Below are 11518 nucleotides of genomic sequence, written 5' to 3' on the forward strand. Positions count from 1 at the left end.
TAGTATGGCAATAGACAGTCATTTATACAAGAAGGATACAGAAACCATCATTGTGCAATGTATTTATTTTCAATAAGGAAGATATTCATCATTCTGGTCTAACCATTGAAAATATCATTTTATCATATCACAGAGTGATTAACCATCACTAACATCAATAAATAAAACAAATTGATTAATACACCTACCCCATGTATTGTGGGCATTAATACATTGAATGCCTTACAGTAATCATCATTGTCCAGCCATAGAAACCCAGTCCCCTGTATGTTTTGACAAATAGTATATATCATTGACAACACATTTGGGAACGTTAAGGGTCAGGCTTTAACTGTTGCTAACAGTATCAGCCCACCTCTGGTGCACTGCTTTCAGTGGGATACACCATCTGTGCTGATTCAGTAACGAAGGGGTTAAGTGTACAAACAGATACACCTACAGTGACTATTTATAGGTCTATCCAGACACAGGGACCTCCCCCTACGTGCCCTGAAGAAGCGTGCATACGTGAAACGCAAGCGTTGGCCATATCTTGATACACACGGGGGAAGCTTTCTATTTTGAACACAGCAGTTTGCCGACAGCTTTACTGCTGCCTCCTATATAGCTTCCTCCGTGTATTAGATAAAGGGTATTTTGCGGATTATAACTACACCGCGAAGTGTCCTGCTGTATGGGGCTGTTTTTCTAAAAGCTCACTGCTCAGATAGGCATACCCTCGAGCATATCAGCGCTGATATATCAATGATCAGCGCTGATATAGGGGACTATGCAACTGTAGTCTCACTATGTGATTGACACAGATTTAGATACCATTGATCAATACTCTAGATCTGGCCATTTGGATACATCGGAAGCTTTGTGAGGGAACCCCAGTTGTTTTACACTATAGAGCTAGAAGTGTGTGATTTATGTACCTGCCCTTGCCGATCACCGTGCACACAGAAATTGCCTTCTCTATACACATTCCCAACATCTATGTGTGCAATACTCACACGTAGACATCTGTTATGTGGTGTAGGGGTGTAGGGTGGTAACGAGATTGGGCTACACACCGCACGGCACTGTGTTGCAATGAGAGGCAACTTGCATCAGCTGTTTGGTATCGGTAACTGCACATTACTGACTTGACCGGCTCGCGCTGCACACAAGGTCTGGCTAACATCACTTCACACACTATTGCCAATCTAGGCAAGGAGGAGGGAAGAGGGGAACATCTGAACCATTAGTTCATTTGCTATGCTGTGTACCATACTTGTGAATTGGGGCAGAAATCAATTGGATTTCAACCACTGACACAAGAGGCTCAAGGACAAGAGTGCCTCTTGATGCAGAGGCTTGTATATTAATTGTTACATCACCCTATTTGTCTTGCACAGTATGTAATACACTAATATAGACAGCCCCAATACCAATTTACCAGGGTTCCCCATATGTTCTATCAACCTAACTTACCAGAGTTACGTTACTAATGACAGTCACGTACTGATTGACATATATCCTATTTTAAACCCCATTTTTTTATTTATTGGTACAAATAAAGTATTTTAAAACATTCACTATACATTTAGATGTGAAATAGAGTGCTTATATACTAGGTTTCTTTTCTCTCTCTATGCACTTTTGTTCCTACCTAGTTAGCACCTCACATTGGTTCAAATCATTAAGCTGTGCGGGTGTTTTCTGTGTATATATAGTCCCTATTTTTCACCCATTTTAACTTTCTTATATCATATATTCCTGGTTCAAAAAACATAAAAGCCGATGCACTATCCAGACAATTCCTGGTCGAGGACAAAGCAGAGGATCATCAACAGACTATACTTCCTCCCGCATGTATTTTCTCTGCCAACACCTTTGACGCCTTACCACACATTACCAGGGCACAATGTTACATCCCTATAGGCCTCAAGGTTCCAGAAAGATGCCTGTTCACTCCCACGAACTTCCATAGGAAAGTGGTGGAATGGGGTCATGCTTCCAGGACCGCTGATCATCCTGGCACCAGGAGAACAATCGACTTGTTGGAGCGCACCTTCTGGTGGCCAGGCATGCGCAAAGACATTAAAAAATTTGTGGCTTCGTGTCCCATATGCTCTCAGAATAAAACGCCTCGCAATAGGCCGGCAGGCCTTCTTCAACCACTACCAATTCCAGATCATCCATGGACACATCTCTCCATGGATTTTATCGTGGAGTTACCCAGCTCTAAAAGGATGAACACCATACTGGTGGTCGTGGACCGCTTTTCTTAACAGGCGCATTTCATCCCACTTAAAGGTTTGCCCAGCGCGCCTAAACTCTCAGAGGTCTTCGTCAAGGAGATTTTCAGACTCCACAGTACTCCACAAGTCATAGTCTCGGACCGAGGCTCGCAATTTATCTCCAGATTCTGGAGAGCCTTCTGCCAACGTCTGGGCATTTCACTTAATTTCTCCTCTGGGTACCACCCACAAACTAATGGACAAACAGAAAGGACCAATCAGTCATTAGAACAGTTCATTCGCTGTTTTGTCTCGGATTCACAAGACAATTGGTCTGATCTCCTCCCATGGGCAGAATTTTCACATAATAATCTTAGAAATGAGTCCACTCAACAGTCCCCTTTTTTCACGAATTATGGATTTCATCCCTCGGCCTTTCCTTCCACAGTCTCCAGTTCGGAGGTTCCCGCCGCCGAGGACAGAATCCAGTGCCTCCAGGACTCTTGGGAGAAGATTCAGGGGAACCTGAGACAAGCCATCAATATGCAGAAGAAACAAGCCGATCGTCACCATCGGGAGGTTCCATCTTTTACTCTTGACAAAAGGTCTGGTTTTCTACAAAGAATATTCGTCTCAAGATCTCTTCACCCAAATTGGCACCCAGATTCATAGGCCCATTCGTCATTACGGAGAGGGTCAATCCTGTCACCTACTGGCTTAAATTGCCGGCAACCATGAAGATTCCTGCCGCTTTTCATATTTTACTTTTGAAACCTTTTATCCAGGATCCCCAATCATAAATTCGAGACTTGCCACCTCAGCCTGTTCTTGTGGAGGGTCAACAGGAGTTTAAGGTGCAGACAATCCTCGACTCTAGAGTACCAAAGGGGAAACTGCAATACCTCGTTCATTGGAGGAGTTTTGGTCCAGAGGAACGTGAATGGATCCCTCGGGAACAGGTACACGCTTCCAGATTTGTCAGGGCTTTTCATCACAAATACCCTTTGAAGCCTGTCCTGGGTCTTCCGGAGGTCTCCCTTGAAGGGGGGGTACTGTCAGGATCGCCGCCAGGCTCCGCCCCCCAGCACACGTCACGTGGCTGTACCTCTGGCATTCACAGACCGCTATCTGTGAGCATGCAGCTGCGCAATGCTTCATCTGCGGAGGCGCCCTCCCGCAGTATCACCACGGCACCCACTCTGCGTCGCAATCCTCATACACACGCATGCCACGCGCCAACAAACACTAGCAGCATCACCTGTGTTACACCAGCAGCCAATCCTGCACTACCCTATCGGCTCGTGGCTTATGTGTGAGGTCATCATCTGCTAGTTCCTGATTGGTGCTTTCCCCTTTAAATGCCTTCCTGTTTCACTTTCACTTTGCTGAACATAAACATTGTTGTGCTGTGCTTGCTGCTTCTTGGATCTTGCCTGTTTCTGTGCCTTTCCTGACTCGTGCTGTGACCCCTGCTCGTATCTGGACAAGTCTCTTATCTACCCCTGGACTTCAGCTTGTTATTGGACCCCCGCTCTCTCCTCTCCTCGATCACGGCTTCGGATAACGACCATTCTTCTCTCTCCAACCCTGGATCACGGCAAGTACCACGACTTCCACGAACTCTCCTACATCGACCCAGCTCCACGACTCTGACTACGCATTCCGGACCTGGCTCCGTGGTTGTTGGGTGGCGGTTATATACATCCCCACCTCAGCCCCGCGGTCAAGTCCTGTTTGTGGTGGGCGCAGCATGACAGGAGGCCAGGATCGAAGTAGGAGTCACTCCTTGGCTCCCTGCCCCCGTTTTGCTCGGCCGTGACTGGCCTTTCTTTTCAAACCTAATAGCTCCAGTCTCTCTGGAGGAGCCTCATTCTCTGGCTCAGGAGAAACCTGGTAAACTGTTCCCATTCTCGGCAGACCTGTTCCCCAGAAGACACCAGGTTCCAAAGACTCAGAGGCAAAGACGCAATGATAAACAGGACTGGTCGTAGAAATCTGGGTCTCAAAATGGCCATACAAATAGGCATGTCACAAGTAATTACTGGGGATGACAAGAAGGAGGGAGAGATAGGCCCTTGGGATTTACCAGAGCTATGTCTCCCTGATTTTCGACAGAGGCAGAGGGAAGACCCAGTCCTGGCCAGACAATATGACACAGTGGTAAAAATTGATGACCAGATATTGAATGCACAAGTGGTAATGGTGTTCACTCATTTTGAATTGTTGAATTATATCCTGAATAGGATGAACAAACAGACGCAAACAGGGGAGGTCACCAGACAAATATTTATTCCAAAGGTATTTGTTAAAACTGTCTTCACCCTAGCTCATACTGTCCCTTGGGGTGGTCATCTTGGTAGAGATAAAACCTTGTACCATATTTCATTCTGCTTCTGTTGGCCAGGGATGTATAGTGATATTTGTAAGTTATGTGCGGCATGTCCTCAATTCCAGCTGACTAGTCCGAAGGGACAAAAAACAGCCCCCTTGGTTCCTATACCCTTGGTGTCAGTTCCCTTTGAGAGGATTGGAGTAGACTTGGTAGGACCGCTAGAACCTTCTACGAAAGGGCACAGGTTTATTCTCGTAAAAGTCAACTATGCAACAAGATATCCTGAGGCTTTCCCCCTGAGGACAGCAATGGCGAAGCAAGTTGTTCTCACGGGTTGGACTTCCCCAGGTTATGTTGACCGAACAAGGTACAAAATGTATGGCTAAACTGATGCAGGATGTCTTGAAATTACTAGAGGTCAAGTCTGTTCGGACATTGGTCTACCATCCACAGACTGACGGATTGGTGGAAAGATTTAACCGAACTCTAAAAGGTATGCTGAGAAAATTTGTAGATTCAGAGAAGAGAGTCTGGGATGAACTTCTCCCTTTTCTCCTGTTTGCAGTGCGGAAAGTTCCCCAGGCCTTCACGGGATTCTCTGCATTTGAACTACTGTATGGCCGCCAACCCCGGGGTGTCCTAGACCTCCTAAAGGAGTCCTGGGAGGAACAGCGGTCCCCTTCTAAGAATACTGCTGCGACACACTTTATTCGAGCAAATGACCAGTTTGTACCTGGCAGATACCTGGAATGCGCCGCTCCTCACCTCTGGCATGCCGTGTTGCGTTTGCCTTCCCAGCCACGGTTCATGCCTGGCTGACGGGGGCCTGATCTGTTAAATGATAATGATCAGGATTTAATAGGCTGCAATGCTTCGCGTGTCCACCAGATGGCATAAATTCATGAATTGTAATGCAGTATATATATACAGTACTGTATATACACAGTATATATATATATATATATATATATATATATATATATATATATATATATACTGTATAACAACAACCCCTATAACCCCTAACTTACAGTACTGTACACATACAGTACTGTATATGCACATACATAAATGATACTATGGGCCGGCGGGGGCGAGATGTGTTTGCAGCAGAGAGAGATCCTCTGCTCTCTCTCTGCGCAAACATCGGCACATTAAAAATTATTTTAAATACATTTTTATTGATAGTGTAGATGTGCAGGGGGTCTCCGGAGCTGAACCGCACTGGTTTCAGGTCGGGGGACCCCCTGCTCCCCGAGATACAGCCCCCTTTATGAGGTGCCGGTATCCCTCTGCTTGGTTTAAAGGGCCCGATCACGTGATCGCGGCCTGTAAACCAAGCAGAGCAGAGGGATACCGGCACCCCCTAAAGGGGCCTGTATCTCGGGGAGCAGGGGGTCCCCGGACCTGAAACCAGTGCGGTTCTGCTCCGGAGACCCACTGCACATGTACAGTATAAATAAAACACATATATAAATAAACACTCGTTCTTTACCTTAGCGGCTATGCGCTATGGTAAAGAAGCAGCATTTCTGTATTTTTAATAATATTGTACAGTGAGCAGGGGGTTCCCTGAGCCAGAAATTAATGCTCAGGGACCCCCCCTGCTCCTGCTCAATATTATTAAAAATACAGAAATGCTGCTTCATTACCATGGCGGATAGCCGCTAAGGCAATGAAGGGGTTAACCCACCGTGCCCGCTTTATTGTGGTAGCGGGGGTGGGTGAAGGGGGTATTTGGCCCTTGGTGTGAGTTTAGGACTTGCGGGGGGGGTTGCGGGTGCACTTAACCCCTTCACGACCGTAGCAGTTAATACCGCTACGGTCATGAAGGGGTTAAGCTCTCCCGCTACCCCCCGCAAGCCCTAAACAAGCACCGTTGAGGCTAATACCCCCTTCACCCACCCCCACTACCCACAATAAAAAAAAACTCACACACAGCAGCCGCCAAAAAATAAATAAATAAATCTAAATAAATAAATAAATAAATGACAATAAATACATTTGAAATACATTTTTATTGATAGTGTAGATGTGCAGGGGGTCTCCGGAGCTGAACCGCGTTGGTTTCAGGTCTGGGGACCCCCTGCTCCACGAGACACAGCCCCCTTTATGAGGTGCCGGTATCCCTCTGCTTGGTTTAAAGGGCCCGATCACGTGATCGCGGCCTGTAAACCAAGCAGAGCAGAGGGATACCGGCACCTCCTAAAGGGGCCTGTATCTCGGGGAGCAGGGGGTCCCCGGACCTGAAACCAGTGCGGTTCTGCTCCGGAGACCCTCTGCACATGTACAGTATAAATAAAACACATATATAAATAAACACTCGTTCTTTACCTTAGAGGCTATGCGCTATGGTAAAGAAGCAGCATTTCTGTATTTTTAATAATATTGTACAGTGAGCAGGGGGTTCCCTGAGCCAGAAATCTAAACTCAGGGGGCCCCCTGCTCCTGCTCAATATTATTAAAAATACAGAAATGCTGCTTCATTACCATAGCGGATAGCCGCTATGGCAATAAAGGGGTTAACTCACCGTGCCCGCTTTATTGTGGGTAGCAGGGGTGGGTGAGTGGGGTATTTGGCCCTTGGTGTGAGTTTAGGGCTTGCGGGGGGGTTGCAGGTGCACTTAACCCCTTCACGGCCGTAGCAGTTAATACTGTTACGGTCATGAAGGGGTTAAGCCCTCCCGCTACCCCCCCGCAAGCCCTAAACAGCCACCGTTGAGGCTAATACCCCCTTCACCCACCCCCACTACCCACAATAAAAAAAATACACACACAGCAGCCGCCAAAAAATAAATAAATAAATCGAAATAAATAAATGACTATAAATAAATACATTTGAAATATATTTTTATTGATAGTGTAGATGTGCGGGGGTCTCCGGAGCTGAACCGCGTTGGTTTCAGGTCTGGGGACCCCCTGCTCCCCGAGATACAGCCCCCTTTATGAGGTGCCGGTATCCCTCTGCTTGGTTTAAAGGTCCCGATCACGTGACCGCAGCCTGTAACCCAAGCAGAGGGATACCGGCACCCCCTAAAGGGGCCTGTATCTCGGGGAGCAGGGGGTCCCCAGACCTAAAACCACAGCGGTTCAGCTCCGGAGACCCTCTGCACATCTACACTATCAATAAAAATGTATTTTAAATGTATTTATTTATATTCATTTATTTATTTATATATTTAGATTTATTTATTAATTGTGCTGCTGCTGCTGCAAGTCATAAACTCACACCAAGGGCCAAACACCCCCCTCACCCCCGCTACCCCCAATAAAAAAAAATCACGCACAGCAGCCCCACAATTAATAAATAAATATAAATAAATAAATACATGAAGAGAAATAAATATATACTGTGTATATATACACTGTATATACAGTATATATATAATAACAATCCCTATACATATACAGTATATACTGTGTATATATATACTGTATACATACATACATACAGTATATATATATATACACACAGTATATACACACACATGATGAACCAATATACAAATACATGTAGAACGGTTATCAAAATCATACTGTCCTACAAATAACGCTTCTCTATACAGACAATAATAATAATCCATTTAATAATCCTAACTGATCTTACAATATAAAACATAACATTCCAATCCACACAGTACATTGCATTTACATTGTATAAATGATGCATAAAATCTATGCACCATATACATTCTGCAAATGAATGTTAACAATATAATTGCAAGCTACTGTACCAGTAAATACAAACAATTCCAAACAAGTCAACTATTTTAACCAATCAAGTAAACAAAAATCAATATATACTGTAAGTACCAACCAGAAAACACAATTTAAAACCAAAGCTAACCCTTACAATACCAAGGATTACATCTATCTAATTGTAAAAAACATTATACATTATACACACATTGAAGCATTGCAATAAACAACATACAGTACAGTACATCACCTGTATCTCCCTGCCTTCAGTGTAATCTGTTTAAAGCCCCCTCCCCCCTAATGTTTCTGTTAAACAGATTACACTGAAGGCAGAGAGATTTAAAGCCCCCTCCCCCCTAATGTTTCTGTTAAACAGATTACACTGAAGGCAGAGAGATTTAAAGCCCCCTCCCCCCTAATGTTTCTGTTAAACAGATTACACTGAAGGCAGAGAGATTTAAAGCCCCCTCCCCCCTAATGTTTCTGTTAAACAGATTACACTGAAGGCAGAGAGATTTAAAGCCCCCTCCCCCTAATGTTTCTGTTAAACAGATTACACTGAAGGCAGAGAGATTTAACAGAAACATACATTAGGAGGGCGGGGGCTTTAAACAGATTACACTGAAGGCAGAGAGATGTTTCTGTTAAATCTCCCTCCCTGCATTGCTGTGAGTGCAGTGTATGTAAATGTGGGGAGGGAGGGGGGACCCAATGTACATACTGTGAGGTCTAACCACCCTCACCCCCTACCCACATACTTTTACCCCCCCCATCTTGGCCATGGCCCCTCCGCTTCTGCAAAACAGACACAAAAATTAAAACATACAAAGTAATGTCCCCTAACCCCTTATTCACCATAGCGGTTATTAACCGCTACAGTCATTAAGGGGTTAACCCACCCTCACCCACCACTCGGGATGCCTACATACCCTCCCACACTAACCCCCCCCCCTGTGAGGCCTAACCACCCAGTCAGTACCCACAAGGGAGGCCTACCCACATACCGTTGGGGAAACACCCCACCCCCAGTACCCACAATAAAAACAGTACAATGACCCACAATAAACAGCATTATATTTATTAAATACATTACCCACCCCCTGTGCCCCCCCTATAAATACAAGATTTATCCTTTTAAATACAGGGTTCATAACGCAGCCCCACGCTAGTCCCCGGTGGGCTGGCAGGGCACCTGGACAGACCTACAGTTTACCAGCAGCCATTTTTACACAGGTTCTGGAGGCCTGCTGGTGGATCCTGCCAGCACCATGGCCCCCAGGTGGTCTCCTTGGGTTACCGTGGGCCACAATTGGGTCCCCACGGTAGGCCCAAGGATGTCTGGGAGCCCCGGGTCAAACCCACAGGTGTCTGCGGGGCCTCGGGTGGTTCCCTCGGGGGTCTGGGGAACTCACGGGTGCTCACTACGGGTCCGCGGTGCCCCCACAGAAGTGGGACCACACATCATCATCCCCGCACCTACGGGTCAGCGGTGCCCCCACAGAAGTGGAACCACACATCGTCATCCCCGCAGACTACAGGTCCGCGGTGCCCCCACAGACGTGGGACCACACATCATCATCCCCGCATGTGTCACCCATGGAACCACAAGCCTGATACCCTTGGAATACCCGAGAATACCCAGAGGTGGTCTCCAGAGGTCCCACGCAGAACCACGGAACCAACCCTGAATGTAAAAAAAATAAACCTGGCCTATACATTCAATACATACACCCTCCCCCCCAACACCTACAGTACAATAATGTGCAAAATAACTATTATCCAGATATGGATAATAGATTAATTGCCCATTATTAAAAACATTAACTAGCATATACAAATAAATAAAGTACTACTGACCTCATCAATACGAAGTGTCCGTCGCAAGCGCCTTTCTTCCTTCTCTTGCCCACACAAGACATAGCCAATACCAAGCCAATACATTGCAAGTACATTCAGATATCAATTAACCCCTTAAACACCTTATCGGAAAATAACCGCAAAGGTAATTAAGGGGTTAAGCCACACAGGCCCGATACCCACCCTTCACCCATGAATTTGTACTGTGGCTTCATCATGCAACTATATATATATACTGTATATATATACAGAGAGACAGAGAGAAAGAGAGAGTGAGAGAGAGATATATACAGTATATATATATACACACGTTATATACACACCCATGATAAACCAATATACAGTACAAATAAATGTAGAAGGGTTATCAAAAGCATACTGCCCTACAACCAAACACTTCTCCATACAGACACTACATTAAAATCAATTTCCTTTAAAAATCCTAACTGATCTCACAATCTATATCATCACAAACCAATGAAAAACCTCACATTCCAATATATATGATGCATAAAATCTATGCACCATATACATTCTGCAAATGAATCAACCAAGTAAACAAAAATCAAAAGCCAATACATTGCAATTACATTCAGATATCAATTAACCCCTTAAACACCTTATCAGATAATAACCGCAAAGGTGATTAAGGGGTTAAGCCACACAGGCCCAATACCCACCCTTCACCCATGAATTTGTACTGTGGCTTCATCATGCAACTATATATATATATATAAATATATATATATATATATATATATATATATATATATATATACTGTATATATATATATATACAGAGATATATATACAGTATATACTGTATATATATATACAGAGATATATATACAGTATATATATATATATATATATATATATATATATATATATATATATATATATATATATATATATATATATACACACAGGATGAACCAATATACAAATAAATGTAGAAGGGTTATCAAAAGCACTGTCCTACAACCAAACACTTCTCCATACATACACACTAAATTAAAATCAATTTCCTTTAATATTCAAAACTGATCTCTCAATCTAAATCATCACTAAACCTCTGAAAAGCCATTTAAACAACTTACATTCCAATATAAATAATGCCTAAATATCTATGCACCATATACATTCTGCAAATTAATCAACCAAGTAAACAAAAATCAATTAGCAATCATTATTTACATCCCTAAACAATTCACACTAGATCCCGAACAATAAAACCATTAACAAATTCACGCCTAGAGCAGAACAATTAAGCCTTTGAAAAAATATAAGTACCGACAAAAATACAACCTTTACAACCAAGCCTATCCCTGACCTTCCTCAAACACACAATACAATACCAAGGAATACATCTATCTAATTTTAAAATACTTTAAACTCACAATAAAGCATAGCAGCATACACAAAA

This window comes from Ascaphus truei, chromosome 4 (genome assembly GCF_040206685.1).
Source record: "Ascaphus truei isolate aAscTru1 chromosome 4, aAscTru1.hap1, whole genome shotgun sequence".
In the NCBI taxonomy this organism is placed as follows: domain Eukaryota; kingdom Metazoa; phylum Chordata; class Amphibia; order Anura; family Ascaphidae; genus Ascaphus; species Ascaphus truei.